This window comes from Thalassophryne amazonica, chromosome 19, assembly GCF_902500255.1.
Source record: "Thalassophryne amazonica chromosome 19, fThaAma1.1, whole genome shotgun sequence".
NCBI classification, from domain to species: Eukaryota; Metazoa; Chordata; class Actinopteri; order Batrachoidiformes; family Batrachoididae; genus Thalassophryne; species Thalassophryne amazonica.
Window position 1 is genome coordinate 1,909,973 of NC_047121.1, and position 23,938 is coordinate 1,933,910.

The 23,938-nt window shown below is 42.8% G+C and overlaps 1 protein-coding gene across 1 annotated transcript in view; it reads right to left on the bottom strand.

Annotated features, from left to right (window-relative positions):
• The window catches only part of nrxn3a (neurexin 3a), a 580,025-nt gene that overhangs the window by 264,256 nt on the left and 291,831 nt on the right, over nucleotides 1-23,938 (bottom strand).

Below are 23,938 nucleotides of genomic sequence, written 5' to 3' on the forward strand. Positions count from 1 at the left end.
TGTCATTCAAAGCGCATATTAAACAAATATGTAGGACTGCTTTTTTGCATTTACGCAATATCTCTAAAATCAGAAAGGTCTTGTCTCAGAGTGATGCTGAAAAACTAATTCATGCATTTATTTCCTCTAGGCTGGACTATTGTAATTCATTATTATCAGGTTGTCCTAAAAGTTCCCTAAAAAGCCTTCAGTTAATTCAAATGCTGCAGCTAGAGTGCTGACGGGGACTAGAAGGAGAGAGCATATCTCACCCATATTGGCCTCTCTTCATTGGCTTCCTGTTAATTCTAGAATAGAATTTAAAATTCTTCTTCTTACTTATAAGGTTTTGAATAATCAGGTCCCATCTTATCTTAGGGACCTCGTAGTATCATATCACCCCAATAGAGCACTTCGCTCTCAGACTGCAGGCTTACTTGTAGTTCCTAGGGTTTGTAAGAGTAGAATGGGAGGCAGAGCCTTCAGTTTTCAGGCTCCTCTCCTGTGGAACCAGCTCCCAATTCAGATCAGGGAGACAGACACCCTCTCTACTTTTAAGATTAGGCTTAAAACTTTCCTTTTTGCTAAAGCTTATAGTTAGGGCTGGATCAGGTGACCCTGAACCATCCCTTAGTTATGCTGCTATAGACGTAGACTGCTGGGGGGTTCCCATGATGCACTGTTTCTTTCTCTTTTTGCTCTGTATGCACCACTCTGCATTTAATCATTAGTGATCGATCTCTGCTCCCCTCCACAGCATGTCTTTTTCCTGGTTCTCTCCCTCAGCCCCAACCAGTCCCAGCAGAAGACTGCCCCTCCCTGAGCCTGGTTCTGCTGGAGGTTTCTTCCTGTTAAAAGGGAGTTTTTTCCTTCCCACTGTAGCCAAGTGCTTGCTCACAGGGGGTCGTTTTGACCGTTGGGGTTTTACATCATTATTGTATGGCCTTGCCTTACAATATAAAGCGCCTTGGGGCAACTGTTTGTTGTGATTTGGCGCTATATAAAAAAAAAATTGATTGATTGATTGATTGATAAGAACGCATAGGGATGCATCTTTCTGTCTGAAGAACTAACTTGGGAAAGTACCACCCCACCTCGACATCCAAGGCATCAACTTCGACCATGAACTGCCGACATGGGTCAGGGAGGAGTACCACGGGGCAGATGTAAATTATTTCTTTAGCTCCCAAAATGCTTCCTTGCACTCATGAGACCAGACAACTGCCTGGTGAATGGAGGTAAGGTGTGTCAGGGAGCCACTACTGTACTAAAATTCCTTATGAACTTATGGTAAAAATTAGCAAAGCCTAGGAACCACTGGACCTCCTTGCGATTACGAGGAGTGTCGCATTCAGCTACGGTTGCAATCTTGGTAGGATCTTTTAGGATCTCCCCCTCAGATATCACAAACCCCAGGAAAGACACTGTGGGTTTGTGAAACTCACACTTTTCCGCCTTGACGTATAGCTGGTTCTCTAAAAGATGCCACAAAACAGTCCGGACATGTTGCTTATGTGTGTCTTGATCGGGGAGAAGATCAGAATGACATCCAAATAGACAAAAACAAATTTATTTATAAAATCCCTCAGTACATCATTTTCCAACCCTTGCAACACGGCGGGGGTGTTAGTGAGCCCAAAGGGCATTACCAACTACTCATAATGGCTGGTCGGTGTGTTAAAGGCAATCTTCCATTCATCGCCTTCGCAGATTCGAATTAAATGGTAGGCATTATGGAGGTCAAGTTTGGTAAAGAATTTGGCCTCTTCAAGTAATTCAAAAGCTGAGGACAATAACAGAAGGGGATATTTGTTTTTTACTGTGACATTGTTCAGACCCTGATAATCAGTATACACAGACGTAGGGATTTAGCCTTCTTTTCAATGAAGAAAAAACTTGCACCTGTAGGCAAAGATGAGGGACTGATAGCCTTATGTTCCGGGCCTGATAACGAAAATAATTTTCCCCGTGGGGGATTTGAACCAGACAATAAATCAATGGGGCAGTCATAACTGCGGTGCAGTGGAAGCGATTTAGCCTTGGCTTTGCTGAACACAGTAGCCATGTCATGGTAGCAAGACAGAACTCCAGTGAGATCTGGATCAGAAATGCTGCCAGGGCTTTGCGATTCGTTAAACACGATTTACAGCAAAGTGGGTCCTAAGAAACAATATGGCCATTGGCCCAGTCAAACGTGGGACCGTGTTGTATTAGCTAGGGGTGACCCTAGCCTGGTGAGTCATATTATTGAAAACATGAAAACTGATGGTTTCAAAGTATTCGTCAGAAAAAGTTAATTGCACTGACTAAGTTCTGTGAGTGTTTCTTCCCAGAATACTGCCATCCACTGCTTTGACCTCAAGATGGCGCAAGAGACTGTGTGTTCTAAGGTTCAGGTCCCTGACCAGAGAAGAGGGGAGCAAATCAGTGTCTGAAATTGAATCAACAAAAACTGGCAACACGACTCAATGACCATTGGCAGTAAGCGTAGCTTAGACAGAGTATTTAGAAGGATCAAAATCTGGTTCTCACTCACTCGGACTGCTGGCTTCTTTTGTGGAGCACCCCTGACCTGGCAACAGGCAACCTCATGTCTGTGCTGACCACAGTAGAAACAGTGTCCCTCTTGCTGATGTTGGCGGCGCTCTTCTGCCAAAAGTCATGTGCAACCCAGCTGCACTGGTTCCTCTTCCTCGTGTCTTGGTCTGGAGGGAACTGCGTCGATTGATTGTACCAGGAGCGGTGCTTCTGGTCTTGAGCCGGAGACTGTGAACACAGGACAAGCTCAATCATGGCGACGCTCAATCAGCCATCTGTAGATCGTTATGGCCAGAGCAGTGAGAGGGTTGAGATCCTCCGGGAGATCAACAGCGATAAGCTTATCCTTCACTTCATGGGCGAGTCCTTGGATGAAAGCATCTAACAATGCTGCGGTGTTCTACTCGCTTTTGTGTCCAAGATGCACAAGGACACTTTTAAGGGCTAAAATGCTTTATAAGTAAATCTGTCAGGGCCCCGTCTGTTATCAGGTTTGAGGTGGTTTATTCTGCCTTTTTTGTCAACCTCTGGTGAAGCTGTCTTCACTGCTCTCAGGTCCATTGTCTGTCTTAATGCTGCCTGACACTTGCATGACTTTGATCTGCGCACTTGCTCACACTCTGCCATGCAGGAGAGTACACTCATCTCAAACTCGTTGTAAACTGTGCACGGCTTCGTGCAAGTGTGCAAAGAAAATTTTAAAATGTTCAAAATCTCCATCACGCATTAATTATGTGAACTTCACATGAACATTATGCAAACAAGTAAAAAACACTACATCAGCGTACCACATCAGAGTGCAGTTCATCTGAACGATTATAACGAGATGTTAAATCTATCAAACAAACTGTTCAGCTTGGGACTCTGACGAGGGCGGTCGCATCTCCTCCACTCTCCCTTATCTCTGTTCTCTGCTTTAACCTTCAAGTCCCTACTTCACCAGACTGTGAATTCCTCAAATTATATTGGATACTGGTTCTATTGGACTATTGAATTAATCATGGAATTGATCAGCTGGTCTGTGAACACTATTGAGACCATTTTTTCTACAAGAAGGTCAGGAGCGGGGGATCCTACCTGCCCAGGTGGAACGTATCCTGCGGGCTATGTTCTCGACTCCTGGGGGTCTTGGCATGTGGCATGCTTGGCACCTTTCTCCATTGAGGATATCCAGGATTTATTAGTTTTTGGACTCATGGTAGCAGGGCTGGTACTTTTTGGCTTATGTGCTGCCCTGATCTATCGGAAAATTCGCAAGACGGCGGCACCAAGAACCACGGCCCCTCGCTTGTCTGTCATGATTAATGAGGTTGGCAAGGCAGTGCATTCTCAGACTGAGATGACTCTTGAACTCAGACGCAAATTGGATGACATCTTGGAGCAGATGCGTACCTTGCAGTTGAAGTTGAAGATTTCGGAGGCCGGTGAATATTCTTAATTCATAATTGGGAATATTCTTAATTCATAATTGGGATTTGGTTGTTCAAGTGGAACTGTTAAAAGTGTTTTTCACTGTTCAAACCACAACACTCCAGGCTTATCAAGCCTGAAGGACAACTTGCCCAACTGTTTTCCTCCAGAGGAATTTCTTCGGCCTGGGGATCATTTGGCTGTTTCTTATCTCAACTCACAAAGACAATAAACTGTTTTCATAGGACTGAAGCATGCTCCATTCCCCCCACCCACCCCCCATCAAACACCCCCCACTCCGGCTTCTGCTCATGTCATTTCTTCCCCCTTTTGTGGGGGCGGTGCAGTTTTCACTGCAGTTGGTCCCCGTTCCTCCCCCCAAGCTGATGGTGGCGCATCTCAGGGTTGCTGCGTGGCCTTCACCCACTTGCCTCAATTCGGATAACGGACTTCTTCAAACTTAGTGCACATAAACAATGTCAAATGTGTATGTGCTGTCCTTAATTCTGATGTGTGCCATTATTACGGTAAACAAGTAATAATTGTGGACTAATTGTTGTCTGAGGTGACTGGAGTGTAAACATAATTTCTCCACTGTGAGATCAATATAGTATAGCTTTCATCTCATCTCATACTTTTACAGCTGTTCACAAGAAGGAAAGAACATGCAGCTGTTTTACCAAGTGATTACAATATAAACATGGTAGCCAGTCTGCTGCGTGTCCGCCTGATCCTGCCAGATCTTGGATGCTAAACAGTGCAGGGCCTGGTTAGTACTTGGATGGGAGACCTCTTTGGAACACCAGCGGCTGTGTGTGTTTCTCCGGGTTACACTGGAGTTGCGTTAGGAAGGGCATCCGGTGTAAAACTTGTGCTAAATACCAATGCGGATCTGGCTGTGGCGACCCCGAACAAAACAGGAGCAGCCGAATGTACGACAACATTACAATATAAACATGACAAATAATTAGAGAGGGAGAGAGAGAGAGAAAAAAAGCTGCTGCTGGAGCAGTCCTCTGTGATTCTGGAAGTGATTAGATACATTTTCAACAGCCAACTCTGAGAAAAAAATAATTAATCCACTACAAAATAATAATTTTATATACATGCAGCCTCCAGCGCACAATGCGGGCATCCAGTGGAATAAAGCAGGTGGGGATCGTCACAATGATCAAAGTCGTGCAAGTATCAGGGCACCTTTAGTCTGTGTCTGTGTTCATGCTTGTTCTGCCCTCATCTGCACTGTCTACCTTAGCCCCTGATTCCTCTGCTTCTCTTCATCTCCCTCTGGTGTTCTGGTGAGTCCCTTACATGTCTGTTCTTGTCAGCTTTTTTCTGTTCTCACTTCAGCCTTTGTCTAATTATTATCAATCTCCTCACTTTTTCCCCTGTCATCTTATATGTGTATTCTGATTCGCTAGTAATTAGTTATAGTCCCACATGTTTTTGTCTTTGTCCTGACCTTCTAGTCCCCTCTTGTGTTTTGTTACGTTCCTGCAGACTTTTAGTCTGTCTTCACCTGCTTGGATCTGCAGCTGTCACTGATTGAGTGTGCTATTTAAAGAGACTCTGCTCTGGCTTCGTTGTGGGTCCATTGGTTTGAGCAATGTTGTGGTGTCCTGTCCTTGGGTATTCCAGTGTCAGCTTCAAGTTCTGAGTACTCCACCTGGTATTGCAATTTGATATTCCTCTTGTGATTTTTTTCCCTGCCCTTCCTGGAGCACGTATCCCAGTGTGTTTAAGTTCTTAAGTCCAACTTTTCGGAAGGAAGATTATTTCCTCAGTTTTTCCCCAATCTCTCTTTTCATTTTGTGTTTTGAAATCTCCTTTCTGAGATAGGCTCTGTATTGTGAACACTCCTATGAGTAGGACACTCCGTATTGTGAACGCTCCTGTGAGTAGGACACTCCGTATTGTGAACGCTCCTATGAGTAGGACACTCCGTATTGTGAACGCTCCTGTGAGTAGGACACTCCGTATTGTGAACGCTCCTGTGAGTAGGACACTTTGTATTGTGAACGCTCCTGTGAGTAGGACACTCCGTATTGTGAACGCTCCTGTGAGTAGGACACTCCGTATTGTGAACGCTCCTATGAGTAGGACACTCCGTATTGTGAACGCTCCTGTGAGTAGGACACTCCGTATTGTGAACGCTCCTATGAGTAGGACACTCCGTATTGTGAACGCTCCTGTGAGTAGGACACTCCGTATTGTGAACGCTCCTATGAGTAGGACACTCCGTATTGTGAACGCTCCTATGAGTAGGACACTCCGTATTGTGAACGCTCCTGTGAGTAGGACACTCCGTATTGTGAACGCTCCTATGAGTAGGACACTCCGTATTGTGAACGCTCCTGTGAGTAGGACACTCCGTATTGTGAACGCTCCTATGAGTAGGACACTCCGTATTGTGAACGCTCCTGTGAGTAGGACACTCCGTATTGTGAACGCTCCTGTGAGTAGGACACTCCGTATTGTGAACGCTCCTATGAGTAGGACACTCCGTATTGTGAACGCTCCTGTGAGTAGGACACTCCGTATTGTGAACGCTCCTATGAGTAGGACACTCCGTATTGTGAACGCTCCTGTGAGTAGGACACTCCGTATTGTGAACGCTCCTGTGAGTAGGACACTCCGTATTGTGAACGCTCCTGTGAGTAGGACACTCCGTATTGTGAACGCTCCTATGAGTAGGACACTCCGTATTGTGAACGCTCCTGTGAGTAGGACACTCCGTATTGTGAACGCTCCTATGAGTAGGACACTCCGTATTGTGAACGCTCCTAAGAGTAGGAGACTGTGTGTGGTGCACTCCTTTATTAGTAAGCGACTCTGCATTTTGAACCCTCCTTTTGAAGAAGGAAGTTTTATGTTGGACTACTTCCTGTGAGGAAGATGTTTTGTGTTGAATTCACCCTTTTTCTATGAAGTTTACTCCTCAGTTCTTCTAACTCTTACTAAGAAGACTCCTTGTTTATTCACCTTTTAAATGAAACTGGATTCCTCTGCAAGAAGGCTACTCCTTGGTTGCCTCCCCTGTCGAAGAAAACTACTCCTCAGTTGAACTCACCTTTTCTATTGTAAGAAGACATGAACATTGGTTCTACTTGGTTCCTACTTGGAACCTTTGTTCTACTCACCCTTTTGAAGAAGACTACCCCTCTGTGGAACCCCTTTCCTATGAAGACTATTCCTGAGCTGAACTCATGTATTATTTAATATTATCCCTCAGCTGTCCTGCTCTGGGGTTCCTTTAGTCAGTCCTAACAATATCAAAGTCCCTTCAGCTTCTCCCTTCTTTCACTCAGGATTTGACACATTTGACACATTTTACTCTGGAATTAACTGCTTGGCCGCCACCACTTGGGTTGGTGATCAACTTTTATCTTTAGTCTGATGTAGTCTTTGTGAATTTGAGGTTGTGTTTCTGTACTACATGGGAGGAACTCTGCTGTGTGGGATGGCACACGTGTTCTGAAAGGGATGTGGGAAAAGCCATTTGAATACACGTCCTTCAGAAAGAGCACAAAACCACTACAGAGCAACAACAAGGATGTGGCAACTGGCATGGTGCTGAGGGGTGGTCCACTGCACAGAAGCACTCAGCAATGCGCTTTCATGACAGTCAAAGGAGCTTGGAAAGCTCTACATAGGCATAACTGCCCTGCATCCTGGTTGGCAACCATCTGAGAGACAAACAATCCATCCCCACACTCTTGAATGTAGCAATCTATCTGTCACAGCCACATAATATGTGCACATCTTGGTGTTTTCCAGTTTCTGGTGTTATCAGCAGGTACATGAAGGAAAGCCTCTACTTAGCCCTAGAGTCACAGGTGACATTCCGTCACAATGCAAGTAGTATGACAGTTGCCCCAAGGCACACTTATCAATCAATCAATCAATCAATTTTTTTATATAGCGCCAAATCACAACAAACAGTTGCCCCAAGGCGCTTTATATTGTAAGGCAAGGCCATACAATAATTATGTAAAATCCCAACGGTCAAAACGACCCCCTGTGAGCAAGCACTTGGCTACAGTGGGAAGGAAAAATTCCCTTTTAACAGGAAGAAACCTCCAGCAGAACCAGGCTCAGGGAGGGGCAGTCTTCTGCTGGGACTGGTTGGGGCTGAGGGAGAGAACCAGGAAAAAGACATGCTGTGGAGGGGAGCAGAGATCAATCACTAATGATTAAATGCAGAGTGGTGCATACAGAGAAAGAAACAGTGCATCATGGGAACCCCCCAGCAGTCTACGTCTATAGCAGCATAACTAAGGGATGGTTCAGGGTCACCTGATCCAGCCCTAACTATAAGCTTTAGCAAAAAGGAAAGTTTTAAGCCTAATCTTAAAAGTAGAGAGGGTGTCTGTCTCCCTGATCTGAATTGGGAGCTGGTTCCACAGGAGAGGAGCCTGAAAGCTGAAGGCTCTGCCTCCCATTCTACTCTTACAAACCCTAGGAACTACAAGTAAGCCTGCAGTCTGAGAGCGAAGCGCTCTATTGGGGTGATATGGTACTACGAGGTCCCTAAGATAAGATGGGACCTGATTATTCAAAACCTTATAAGTAAGAAGAAGAATTTTAAATTCTATTCTAGAATTAACAGGAAGCCAATGAAGAGAGGCCAATATGGGTGAGATATGCTCTCTCCTTCTAGTCCCCGTCAGTACTCTAACTGCAGCATTTTGAATTAACTGAAGGCTTTTTAGGGAACTTTTAGGACAACCTGATAATAATGAATTACAATAGTCCAGCCTAGAGGAAATAAATGCATGAATTAGTTTTTCAGCATCACTCTGAGACAAGACCTTTCTGATTTTAGAGATATTGCGTAAATGCAAAAAAGCAGTCCTACATATTTGTTTAATATGCACTTTGAATGACATATCCTGATCAAAAATGACTCCAAGATTTCTCACAGTATTACTAGAGGTCAGGGTAATGCCATCCACAGTAAGGATCTGGTTAGACACCATGTTTCTAAGATTTGTGGGGCCAAGTACAATAACTTCAGTTTTATCTGAGTTTAAAAGCTGGAAATTAGAGGTCATCCATGTCTTTATGTCTGTAAGACAATCCTGCAGTTTAGCTAATTGGTGTGTGTCCTCTGGCTTCATGGATAGATAAAGCTGGGTATCATCTGCGTAACAATGAAAATTTAAGCAATACCGTCTAATAATACTGCCTAAGGGAAGCATGTATAAAGTGACAGCATAAAATGCTACCTATAAAGGTAGCATTAACATAGTACCTCTATGATTGGACAGCACAGGACCCTAATGTGTACTGTATCTGCTGCAGCCAAGTGAAACATGGTGACCCCTTGGGTTTCCTCATCTGCTGGGGTCCTCAACACTGAGGCAGCTACTGTTGGACTTTATTTTGATTATCTTTAGAATTATGATCCTGTGGGTTGTGGAGCTTTTTGTGAGTGTCACTGAGGAGTGTTTGGACAAACTGGACTTACATAGCTGTCACTTGACTTTTTGACTTCACTGAAATGGTTTAAAAAATATCTATATTTTGGAAGTGTGTGTCTGCCCCTTCAAACATGAAAACTCCAGGAAAAGGTGTTAATTATTTCATGTTGCTGGTATAATGTCAGAATATCTACAGACCATTGCTGTATTTTTGCTGTGTGGTGTGTTCCTCAGACGTCAAACACAAGCACCACTCTGGATGTCTAGAGACGCGTAGCAGCTGTGATCCTCAACAGGCGTCCAGGATGGTTGGGACGTGCCTCTCAAGCAGGCAACCCACTAACACCACAGACAAAATGAAAATCAACAAGCTCCTCAGCCATAACAGACCTGCAATGTTTCTGGTCGAGGACAATCACAGAGACAGTCCAACTCCACACTCAGCTTCTCAAGTGCTGGAATCAGCGAATCCATTAATTAAGAAAACATCACAGCATCGTCTACAAAGTCGAGATCAGTCTACGTTTCTTCACCACCAAAGACACTGAAGCTGCTGGTCTCCATATCCAACATAACAGGAGCCAAAACATGTGCACTGACAAATGCCAGAGGTCACTAGGACAAAGTCAGCCTCTGGCCATGCTCCACATAGCATGCACATTGATTGAAAGGTTGGTGGTTCAGTTCCTATTTGTGTGTCCAAATTTCCTTGCACAAAGGTGTAAAGAAGCTTAAATCTTTTTGGGTGAGTGGATGAGAAGCATCACTGTCCAGTGGCTTATGAATATGACTGAAGATGTCGGGTACATCCAAAAACCTATTTGTGTTAGATCAAACACACTTTTGAAGTCATATTTACAAATGATATCTAAATTACGTCCTCACAAGAAAAAGAGAATATCAACACTTAGATGTATTTGGACTTTTTGTGCACAATTTTTTGCCAAAATTTTGCTGAGTAAAATATTACTCAACATTTTTGTCAGTGTAGGCAGGTCTCTACATAGCAAGATCCCCTCCATTTTGCATATAAGGGGGGCAGGGGGTGGGTGGGGGTGTTGCCATGGATGATCATCTACTATATATTATACTGTACAGAGTCTATAATCATTTAGAGCCAGCTGCTGCATTTGTGTCGATTTTATTTTGAGTTTTTCCAAAGCTTTGTATACGAGGTCTATTAGATAAACCGACCCTTTTATTTTTTTTTTAACTATATGGATTTGAATGACGTGCGATTACACCAATCATGCTTGAACCCTCGTGCGCATGCGTGAGTTTTTTCATGCATGTCGGTGACGTCATTTCCCTGTGGGCAGGCCTTGATTGAGATGTGGTCCCGCCCTCTCGGCTGAATTCCTTTGTTTCACACGCTGCTCAAGACGGCGCGCGTTGCTTTATCAAAATTTTTTCTGGACCTGTGAGGAATATCCGAGTGGACACTATTCGAGAAATTAAGCTGGTTTTCTGTGAAAAGTTTAACGGCTGATGAGAGATTATGGGGTGTTTCTGTCGCTGTAAGGACTTCCCACAGAGCGGGACGTCGCGCAGCGCTTCCAGGCGCCGTCGTCGGCCTGTTTCGAACTGAAAACATCCTAATTTAAGGCTTAATTCACCCAGGACATCGTGAGAGAACAGAGAAGATTCAGAAGAGGTCGGCATGAGGACTTTATGTGGACATTCCACTGTTTAAGGACATTTTGTAATGAAAGACGTGCGCACAAATTCGCCGAGTCGTTTCCGTGACGACTCAGCGAATCTGTGTGCGCCGCGACAGGAAAAACACCTCCGTGTTGAAAACCATTTGTAAAATTCAGGCGGCTTTTGATGGCTTTCAACAAGTGAGTAACTGAGAAATTGTTTAACAGCTTGGGCATGTTCCAACTTGCCCCGTTAAGGTTTCCAACGGAGGTGTTTTTCCTGTCGCGACCCCCCGCGGTCGGGTCCAGCCCGACATGCGACTCTGCCCGCATGTTCTTTCATTACAAAATGTCCGTTAACAATGGAATGTCCGAATAAAGTCCTCATGCCGACTTCTTCTGAAAGTTCTCTGTTCTCTGACGACTTACTGGGTCAACAGAGCCTGAAATGTGCAAGTTTTCAACTTGAAACGGCGAGACGCTGCCGCCTCGAAGCGCAGATCGCCGTCAGGCGCCGTGGGCCGTCCTTACGGTGACAGTACCAGACCAAAATCTCTCATCAGCCGTTAAAATTTTTACCGAAAACCAGCTGAATTTATCGAATGGAGTCCACTCAGTTGTGCCTTACAGTTTTAAAAAAATTTTGATCAAACAAAGCAACAGTCTCTGAGCCATTCCTAAACAATGAAAAAAATCGACGAGAGGGTGGGCGAAAGCTGAAGGCTCTGCCTCCCATTCTACTCTTACAAACCCTAGGAACTACAAATAAGCCTGCAGTCTGAGAGTGAAGCGCTGTATTGGGGTGATATTGCTTGCTATCCTTGCTTGCCTCTACTGGTGGTTGGCTCTCACTGCGGTATTGTATCACTTCCTGTTCCGGAGCACAGCGGTGTTTTTCTGTATCTGTTAGCTGTTTAATCTGCGCAGTTAGATTGATCTACTTATCTAGATTACGATTTGTTTCCCAGTGTAATCTTTACATGCCTTAACTAAAGCACTCCTTCTGCTGAATCACCTCTAAATTATTTACACATTATTCACTTTGCGTGTTTTTAGGAATCCGCTAGCTTAGCGTAGCTACTAGCTCTTAGCCGATTTAGCATGGCGGCTTCTCCTGTCTCTCCCGCACTTTTCTGCTCTGGGTGTGAAATGTTTAGTTATTCCTCGGCCTCCTTTAGCAGTAACGGTACTTGTAATAAGTGTAGCTTATTCGTAGCTTTGGAGGCCAGGCTGGGCGAATTGGAGACTCAGCTCCGCACCGTGGAAAATTCTACAGCTAGCCAGGCCCCTGTAGTCGGTGCGGACCAAGGTAGCTTAGCCGCCGTTAGTTACCCCCTGGCAGATCCCGAGCAGCCGGGAAAGCAGGCAGACTGGGTGACTGTGAGGAGGAAGCGTAGCCCTAAACAGAAGCCCCGTGTACACCGCCAACCCGTTCACATCTCTAACCGTTTTTCCCCACTCGACGACACACCCGCCGAGGATCAAACTCTGGTTATTGGCGACTCTGTTTGCGAAATGTGAAGTTAGCGACACCAGCAACCATAGTCAATTGTCTTCCGGGGGCCAGAGCAGGCGACACTGAAGGAAATTTGAAACTGCTGGCTAAGGCTAAGCGTAAATTTGGTAAGATTGTAATTCACGTCGGCAGTAATGACACCCGGTTACGCCAATCGGAGGTCACTAAAATTAACTTTGAATCGGTGTGTAACTTTGCAAAAACAATGTCGGACTCTGTAGTTTTCTCTGGGCCCCTCCCCAATCAGACCGGGAGTGACATGTTTAGCCGCATGTTCTCCTTGAATTGCTGGCTGTCTGAGTGGTGTCCAAAAAATGAGGTGGGCTTCATAGATAATTGGCAACGCTTCTGGGGAAAACCTGGTCTTGTTAGGAGAGATGGCATCCATCCCACTTGGATGGAGCAGCTCTCATTTCTAGAAATCTGGCCAATTTTCTTAAATCCTCCAAACCGTGACTATCCAGGGTTGGGACCAGGAAGCAGAGTTGTAGTCTTATACACCTCTCTGCAGCTTCTCTCCCCCTGCCATCCCCTCATTACCCCATCCCCGTAGAGACGGTGCCTGCTCCCAGACCACCAATAACCAGCAAAAATCTATTTAAGCATAAAATTCAAAAGAAAAAATAATATAGCACCTTCAACTGCACCACAGACTAAAACAGTTAAATGTGGTCTATTAAACATTAGGTCTCTCTCTTCTAAGTCCCTGTTGGTAAATGATATAATAATTGATCAACATATTGATTTATTCTGCCTTACAGAAACCTGGTTACAGCAGGATGAATATGTTAGTTTAAATGAGTCAACACCCCCGAGTCACACTAACTGTCAGAATGCTCGTAGCACGGGCCGAGGGGGAGGATTAGCAGCAATCTTCCATTCCAGCTTATTAATTAATCAAAAACCCAGACAGAGCTTTAATTCATTTGAAAGCTTGTCTCTTAGTCTTGTCCATCCAAATTGGAAGTCCCAAAAACCAGTTTTATTTGTTATTATCTATCGTCCACCTGGTCGTTACTGTGAGTTTCTCTGTGAATTTTCAGACCTTTTGTCTGACTTAGTGCTTAGCTCAGATAAGATAATTATAGTGGGCGATTTTAACATCCACACAGATGCTGAGAATGACAGCCTCAACACTGCATTTAATCTATTATTAGACTCTATTGGCTTTGCTCAAAAAGTAAATGAGTCCACCCACCACTTTAATCATATCTTAGATCTTGTTCTGACTTATGGTATAGAGAGAGCTTTAAATCAGAAGTGCCTGACTCCGTGGTATAACTCACAAACTCGTAGCTTAAAGCAGATAACCCGTAAGTTGGAGAGGAAATGGCGTCTCACTAATTTAGAAGATCTTCACTTAGCCTGGAAAAAGAGTCTGTTGCTCTATAAAAAAGCCCTCCGTAAAGCTAGGACATCTTTCTACTCATCACTAATTGAAGAAAATAAGAACAACCCCAGGTTTCTTTTCAGCACTGTAGCCAGGCTGACAAAGAGTCAGAGCTCTATTGAGCTGAGTATTCCATTAACTTTAACTAGTAATGACTTCATGACTTTCTTTGCTAACAAAATTTTAACTATTAGAGAAAAAATTACTCATAACCATCCCAAAGACGTATCGTTATCTTTGGCTGCTTTCAGTGATGCCTGTATTTGGTTAGACTCTTTCTCTCTGATTGTTCTGTCTGAGTTATTTTCATTAGTTACTTCATCCAAACCATCAACATGTTTATTAGACCCCATTTCTACCAGGCTGCTCAAGGAAGCCCTACCATTATTTAATGCTTCGATCTTAAATATGATCAATCTATCTTCGTTAGTTGGCTATGTACCACAGGCTTTTAAGGTGGCAGTAATTAAACCATTACTTAAAAAGCCATCACTTGACCCAGCTATCTTAGCTAATTATAGGCCAATCTCCAACCTTCCTTTTCTCTCAAAAATTCTTGAAAGGGTAGTTGTAAAACAGCTAACTGATCATCTGCAGAGGAATGGTCTATTTGAAGAGTTTCAGTCAAGTTTTAGAATTCATCATAGTACAGAAACAGCATTAGTGAAGGTTACAAATGATCTTATGGCCTCGGACAGTGGACTCATCTCTGTGCTTGTTCTGTTAGACCTCAGTGCTGCTTTTGATACTGTTGACCATAAAATTTTATTACAGAGATTAGAGCATGCCATAGGTATTAAAGGTACTGCGCTGCGGTGGTTTGAATCATATTTATCTAATAGACTACAATTTTTTCAGGTAAATGGGGAGTCTTCTTCATGGACTAAGGTTAATTATGGAGTTCCACAAGGTTCTGTGCTAGGACCAATTTTATTCACTTTATACATGCTTCCCTTGGGCAGTATTATTAGACGGTATTGCTTAAATTTTCATTGTTACGCAGATGATACCCAGCTTTATCTATCCATGAAGCCAGAGGACACACACCAATTAGCTAAACTGCAGGATTGTCTTACAGACATAAAGACATGGATGACCTTGTACTTGGCCCCACAAATCTTAGAAACATGGTGTCTAACCAGATCCTTACTGTGGATGGCATTACCCTGACCTCTAGTAATACTGTGAGAAATCTTGGAGTCATTTTTGATCAGGATATGTCATTCAAAGTGCATATTAAACAAATATGTAGGACTGCTTTTTTGCATTTACGCAATATCTCTAAAATCAGAAAGGTCTTGTCTCAGAGTGATGCTGAAAAACTAATTCATGCATTTATTTCCTCTAGGCTGGACTATTGTAATTCATTATTATCAGGTTGTCCTAAAAGTTCCCTAAAAAGCCTTCAGTTAATTCAAAATGCTGCAGCTAGAGTACTGACGGGGACTAGAAGGAGAGAGCATATCTCACCCATATTGGCCTCTCTTCATTGGCTTCCTGTTAATTCTAGAATAGAATTTAAAATTCTTCTTCTTACTTATAAGGTTTTGAATAATCAGGTCCCATCTTATCTTAGGGACCTCGTAGTACCATATCACCCCAATAGAGCGCTTCGCTCTCAGACTGCAGGCTTACTTGTAGTTCCTAGGGTTTGTAAGAGTAGAATGGGAGGCAGAGCCTTCAGCTTTCAGGCTCCTCTCCTGTGGAACCAGCTCCCAATTCAGATCAGGGAGACAGACACCCTCTCTACTTTTAAGATTAGGCTTAAAACTTTCCTTTTTGCTAAAGCTTATAGTTAGGGCTGGATCAGGTGACCCTGAACCATCCCTTAGTTATGCTGCTATAGACGTAGACTGCTGGGGGGTTCCCATGATGCACTGTTTCTTTCTCTTTTTGCTCTGTATGCACCACTCTGCATTTAATCATTAGTGATTGATCTCTGCTCCCCTCCACAGCATGTCTTTTTCCTGGTTCTCTCCCTCAGCCCCAACCAGTCCCAGCAGAAGACTGCCCCTCCCTGAGCCTGGTTCTGCTGGAGGTTTCTTCCTGTTAAAAGGGAGTTTTTCCTTCCCACTGTAGCCAAGTGCTTGCTCACAGGGGGTCGTTTTGACCGTTGGGGTTTTACATCATTATTGTATGGCCTTGCCTTACAATATAAAGCGCCTTGGGGCAACTGTTTGTTGATTATATTATATATATAGATTTTTTGTTGTGATGATGATGATGATGATGATATGATTTTTTGTTGTGATGATGATGATGATGATGATGATATGATTTTTTGTTGTGATGATGAGGATTATGATGACCTGATTTTCACAGTGATGATGATTTGATATTGATTGTAACAATGATGAAAATGGTGATCATGATGGTAGCGGTGAAGATGATAATGATGGTGATCTAATGTTAATAATGATGATGATGACGATGGTGATCTGATTTTTTAATTATTATGATGATTTGATGTTGATAGTTATGATTATGATGATGATGGTGATCTACTGTTTGTAGCAATGATGGTGATGATCATAGTGATCTGATATTTGAAGTGATGATGATGATGGTGATCTGATACTTGATAGTGATGATGATGGTGATGATAATGTTAGTAGAGGTGATGGTGTTGATGATGTTCACAAAGATAATGGTGATGATAATGATAGTGATCTGATGTTTACCCGAGGCCATCAAATATGGGATATTGTGACGGATTTTCGTCTGTCCTCAGCATAAGTCCAGTTCTGTTACTGCCACAGTCTTCAAATTAACAGGGAGCATTCTTGAGACACAGACCTTGGACAAGTTTAAAGATGACTAACCTTGACATATTTTAAGAGGTTAAAAAGTTACATTCTGTTTCAATATGTTCCATTTTGTTTTTGAGTGACGCGGGTGACAGCCAATCAGAGTAGAGCTACACTGTGTTGGCTGCTCTCTTCAAAACCGCTTTCTTTTGTGTGTTTATATACGTCTCTCATACATTATGTATAAGCTCGCGAGAAATAACACTTCTAAAACTGAAAATGCTGTTTTTGGAACCTAATAACACCTCTGAACTTATTTACAAGACATTTTGCGGACGTTAGCATAGTGACATCACAGGCTGGTAGCCAGCTGCAAAACTCTGTTTAGTTTGTGTGTATTCGTCTGTGTGTAAATATAACCTCTTTGAATTTCAATTCAATTTATTAAACTTATAGAGCGCCAAATCACATGTCAAGAGTCTGGCAGCAGTGTTTTGAACCAATTGATAACCCCTGATTTTGGACTGCTGCAACCCAGAAAATAAAACATTGCAATAATCCAATCTGGAGGAAACAAATCATGTATCAGGGTCTCAGCGTCAGCCATAGATAAGACAGGACGGATATTTGCTAAGGTTCCTCACTGTGTCCGTATGATGTATAACACATGAACCCAAACTAAGCGTTAGCTGGACAAACTGATGCCGATGTCTCGCTGGACCAAGAACCATCATTTAAGTCTCATCAGAGTTCAAAAGCAGGAAATTACTAGACATCCAGTTTCTCACTGAAGCAAGGTAATCCTCCATGGATTTTATATGAATAAGATTACCAGCAGTTATCAGCATGTACAATTAAGTATCATCAGCATAGCAATGAAAGGCAATCCCAAAATGCCGCAGTATACGCCCAACGGGTGCTACATACAAGGAAAAAAGCAGGGGGCATGACGTCAGCAACACAAGGCCACCTCCAGTAATCCCAAAATGATTTTCCAGCCTATTGAGTAAAATATGATGATCCATGTATCAAACGCAGCACTGAGATCTAACAGCAACAGAACCGTAGTGGTGTCCGAATCCATTGTAAGCAGAAGATCATTCACCACTTTAGTGAGAGCCGTCTCTGTGGAATGATATTTTCTAAAAGCAGACTGCAGTGGCTCAAAGAGATTATTCTCAGTAAGATAGTCCACGAGCTGCCGTGACACCACTTTTTCCAGAATTTTAGAGCAAAATAATAGATTTGATATTGGCTGATAGTTTGTCAATACACTAGGGTCAAGATTAGGTTTCTTAAGTAATGGTTTAATCACTGCAGATTTGAAACATTTAGGAACAGATCCAGAAGTTAAAGAAAGATTAATCATTTCCAGCACAGTCGGCCCAAGAGTGGACCACAGGTCCTTAAACTGTTTTGTTGGTATAGGATCAAATAAACAGGTTGTGCTTTTTGTAGATGTTACAAGTTTTGTCAGCATGTCTAGAGAGATACTATCAAATTCTGTAAATCTAGGTGATACCTCAGTAGTGGTGCCCACCTCAATAGCAGGGTGTAGTGGCTGGATTAAGGCATGCTGGGATATGTTTAACCTGATGTCTTCTATTTTCTTCTCGAAAAAAAATCCAAGAAGACCTGTGCTGAAAAGGGAGAATGACTAACAGGTGGCTGTCCATGAATGAGAAATCCTACCGTGTCAAACAAGAACTTTGAGTTATGCTTGTTTTTAATGATCATATCAGAATAATACGTCCGCTTTGTAGCCAGTAGTGCATGCTTATAGTCTAAGCATCACACTGCACAAGAAGGAACACCTCTTATTTGGAACTACGCCATTTTTGTTCCAAACCTCTAATCTTCTGCCTAAGGTCACGCAAGTAACCATTGAACCAAGGCGACTGTACCTTGGGAAGGCATGGCCTTAATAGAGGAGACACAATCTTATCAAGTGTAGTTTTGAGCGCTGAATTTAAGCTGTCCGCAAGACCGTCTACTGATTGAGCATTCTCCAAACTTGAAGTTAAAATTTCAAGCAGTCTAGCTTCAAGTTCAGTCATAGTTGAGGGTTTAATGCATCACCACAGTAATATAATATGTATATGTCGCAGACATGAATGAGTGAAGCTCATCAGCGTCTCACCATGTCATTTAGGTCCTTCAGATGTTTTTCAGTAAAATTGTTCTTGGGAGCATGAGCAAGACTAAAACGTTTCAGCTTCTGGGAGGGGGGGGAGTCCCCCCAGACTCCTCGCCTTTTTAAGCATTTTCCTTATATGCCTTTCAGCTTCTGGAGAAGCTCTGCCCCCCCATACTCCCCACCTTTTTTAAGCATTTTTTGTTTTTTTGCTTTTGTTAGGGTTAGATTTGACACAAAGTGCAGCAACAGTGAAAATTAAACCTTCTTAACCAAAACAGTAATAATATCACACTCATTTTGCACTCATCATAAGGTTAGGATACTGTGCCCTCCAAAAGTATTGGAACACTTGGAATTTCACACATTTTAATTTGTTTATGACATTTTAAATACAAGAAATACAAAAAAATAAAGAATAAAAATTTCTAAAATTATCTTCCTCAAACTCAAACTGAAAGCAAATCTCTAAAACCTGATAAAACCTGTCAATTTCCAAGTCACTGAATATGTCTTGGACTTTATTTACATCAATTATGAAGAAATATAAAAGTTTCTTTCACCAAAACATCAAATATAGTTTTTCATCTCAAATGTACTTTCTGTCAAATTGTAGCTGAACTTTCAGGTCTTCTTTGAAGAAAATCCTCCTCTACACCACTTCATCAGGAAGCTGGAGTTTAGATTTTAATTCATTTATATCAAGTTGTAGAGATTAGCTTTCAGTTTGAGTTAAGGAAGATAACAACCTGGACCTCATTTCTGTCATAAAATACAGTTGTTTACTCACCATTATAAGTTTGATGTCATCAGAAGTTCATAGTTCAAATGTGTTCACTTCAAATCTGAGTCAAACATTTTTCTTCTTCTAAGGTGGATTAGAACTTTTTGTGGTACACAGCACCAACTACTGGACAGGAGAAACCTAGCAGTCAATGTGACTCACTGATTTGAAAATGCAGCTCCCTCAACCAGACGTGTGGCGCTGTGACATGTCAATCATCTGTATCCAATCAGATTTCAGGGAAGTCCAGTGAAACCCCGGCCTCCGCTCTAGCTCCACCCATGTCATTTCTTGTTTCACTGTGACTGAGAATTTGACACTTCCTGTTTGACTGTGAGCTTGCCACTGAGTTCCCACGAGATTCCATTTTTTGCATTTACGCAATATCTCTAAAATTAGAAAGGTCTTGTCTCAGAGTGATGCTGAAAAACTAATTCATGCATTTATTTCCTCTAGGCTTGGACTATTGTAATTCATTATTATCAGGTTGTCCTAAAAGTTCCCTAAAAAGCCTTCAGTTAATTCAAAATGCTGCAGCTAGAGTACTGACGGGGACTAGAAGGAGAGAGCATATCTCACCCATATTGGCCTCTCTTCATTGGCTTCCTGTTAATTCTAGAATAGAATTTAAAATTCTTCTTCTTACTTATAAGGTTTTGAATAATCAGGTCCCATCTTATCTTAGGGACCTCGTAGTACCATATCCCCCCATAGAGCGCTTCGCTCTCAGACTGCAGGCTTACTTGTAGTTCCTAGGGTTTGTAAGAGTAGAATGGGAGGCAGAGCCTTCAGCTTTCAGGCTCCTCTCCTGTGGAACCAGCTCCCAATTCAGATCAGGGAGACAGACACCCTCTCTACTTTTAAGATTAGGCTTAAAAACTTTCCTTTTTGCTAAAGCTTATAGTTAGGGCTGGATCAGGTGACCCTGAACCATCCCTTAGTTATGCTGCTATAGACGTAGACTGCTGGGGGGTTCCCATGATGCACTGTTTCTTTCTCTTTTTGCTCTGTATGCACCACTCTGCATTTAATCATTAGTGATCGATCTCTGCTCCCCTCCACAGCATGTCTTTTTCCTGGTTCTCTCCCTCAGCCCCAACCAGTCCCAGCAGAAGACTGCCCCTCCCTGAGCCTGGTTCTGCTGGAGGTTTCTTCCTGTTAAAAGGGAGTTTTTCCTTCCCACTGTAGCCAAGTGCTTGCTCACAGGGGGTCGTTTTGACCGTTGGGGGTTTTACATAATTATTGTATGGCCTTGCCTTACAATATAAAGCACCTTGGGGCAACTGTTTGTTGTGATTTGGCGCTATATAAAAAAATTGATTGATTGATTGATTGATTCCACGGGATCTCGTCTGTCAATCCAGAAAGTGTTTGACATTTGAACATTTCCTGTTTACTGTGGATTTGAATTTTGGCACTTCCTGTTTAGGATGCCCTGCACCATGAGTGAGCTTCGCTCATATAAGTTTGTTGCTCCACTAAACATGGCAATGTAAATGTAAACCTAACAAGTCAGTGGTCAGAGACCACCAAAGCAAGAGGCAAGATGTCAATATTTGTGACAGCGAGGCCATGCACGAGAACCAAATCCAGGGTATTTCCACTAATGTGTGTCGAGTCCCGAATACATTGCTGAACTCCTAATGCATCCACAAGGTCCATAAATGATTTGCAGAGGGGATCAGAAGTTTATTTATATGAATGTTAAAGTCACCAATAATCAAAATGTTATCTGCACTAGCTGACAGGCTAGAGATGAACGCACCAAATTCATCTAAAAATTCAGAACATGGGCCAGAAGGCCTATAAACAGTGACAAAATAACACGACTGATTTACATACTTCTGACTCTGACAGTACTTAGCATCATAGGCAGAGCAGAAGATCAAATGCTCAGATGAATTCTATTTATGACCCCCAAGAGCTAATAAAGAAAACCTAGATTTATAAATAAAAGCAAAACCCCCACCTTGCTTCACACCATGAGACACATGACTAAATGTGTACGCCAGTGGACAGGCCTCATTCAGAGGAAGGAGAGTTGTGGGTTTGAGCCAGCTTTCACATAACCCAATCATATCTAAATGATGATCCATATTTAGATCATTAATCAACAGAGATTTCGAGGACAATGATCTGATGTTAATGAGACCCAAACTAAGGACCTCAGTGGCGAAGAGAGTCTGACTGTTCGGAACCTGGCGAAGCAAGCCCAGGTTCTGAGCGCGCCGCTGGCGCAAATTAATCCAGCGAAGACATGGACGGCAGGGCTGATAGTCCTCAGAGCCGACCACCAGCACCACGCAGGCTTTGACTGGATCCACAAGGTGCTAGGGCAGCACAGGTCCCACCAGAAATCTGTGCACAGCTCGTCCAGACACAAAACAGCAAGCCAAACGGAACTTCAGCTTCACCAGCCGGCCACTTTGTCTCCTGTGGTGACGACTGCACTTCTGGCAAAAAGGCAGTGCAGGAGCCTGGCACAAAAAAGCCAGAACCTCCAATAAAAATGGGAGCATAAACTTCTGTCAACCTGCTGATAAACACACTGCAACCCTGGACTGGGGGCTAGAGATCAGCAGCGTTTGGTGATCATACACGCACAGTGACTCCGAATCAAAAACAGCATAAGTTAAAAACAATGAAATAACAGACAACAAACATAACCTACCTGTGGGGCATATGTACTGATGATATTCATCATCACCCCTTCAATTTCCAACTTCACACTCATCACCCTGTCAGACATTCGCTTAACCTCCAACACACTTTTAACATACTGTTCTTTTAAAATGACCCCAACACCATTTCACCATGATACAACAACGTGAACCCACTCCTAACACACAGAACGGAGCCTGAAGTGTCATGTATTTTATTGAAATTACTCCATTTCCAGATCATGTGTGTAGTCACACAAGCCAATTGGTGCAAATGTGACGTGATTAATCATGTAGCCTGAATGATTATGGTGATCATATATGTTATTAAATAGGTTCATAATGTATTCAATATCATGACTGTAATATTGTATGTACTACGTAGTATTTACCAAGAGTGAAGGCTGTACTTCTAATACCCTTGAGGTTCCAATATGACTGCTGAACTTGTCTTGTGAGGAAACTTCAATTATGAGAAAAAAAAATGTGAGTAATAAAATAAATTGTTACATTTTTTGTTAATTTTATTTCTACTCATTTAAGCCAAACTGCCAAACAGGGGAGGCACAAGCTGACTTACTTTTATATTTTATATTATGGTCTCCCAAAAAATTGTCAGCAAACCACAAATGATGAGTAATTTCCTCCTAATTTTTGCAGTTGTTTGTTATGTAGCTTGTGTTAAACAAATGGTCACTTAGGAAGACTATGATGAAGAGTATCACTTGCATTGTGAGGGAACATCACCTTCAGTGTTTTTGGCCATGTGGCCCGTTTCTGACCCGGGGTCATTGCGTGGTCTTGCAGGCACAGCGAAGCGTTGTACAGCTTCATGCTGCCACACTGACCTGACTTGCTGTAAGCAGTGCAGCCTCGCGAGCCCACACCAGGTCATTAGTTTGCAGTAGTTCTTGGTATCTGCTCAGTATGTATAACTCTGGCACAGTGACTTGTGATCGTCGTGTCATGTTGTCAGACGAGGTGGCTCCATTGGAGAATTGTGTCCATGAAGTGGGGGAGATTGTTTTGGTGGTCATCACGTGAGATGATCGTGGCACTATAAACTGCTCGAGCCTCACGGTGCTTAGTGCCCATTTAGAATTAGTTTAGGCTTGTTGGCAGCAAGTGTGGCATTTCTTCCTGCTGTGAGTCCTTCAACTTCAAGTTATTGAAGCAGGTTAAACATAAAACACAAAAAGATAAGTCAAATATGCATTGACTTAACAAATCAAACAGCAGTGAGCAGAAAACGTTCCTCTTTCACTGTTTAAAGGCTGTAGGACTTAATTACTCCTATCCCTTTTTATGCATTATTAATTTAATCTGGTTTATTATTAATAAACGAGAGAATAAAACATTTATATGGAAACAAAACAACACCAATCAAAAACGTTCCATGTGCATCCTGTTCCTCTGCTATCCATCCATCCATCCATCCATCCATCCATCCATCCATCCATCCATCCATCCATCCATCCATCCATCCATCCATCCATCCATTTTCTGAACCTTCTTATTCCAATTCAGGGTTGCAGATGATGCAGCCTATCCCAGGGATCATAGGGCGTGAGACGGGGGTACACCCTGGACAGGACGCCAGTCTATTACAGGACCACATGTAGACAGACAAACACATTTATGTTCCCACTCGGTTCACCAGCACGTCTTTGGAAGTGGGAGGAAGCCGGAGGTGGCGGATGGGAAGCCACACGAACAC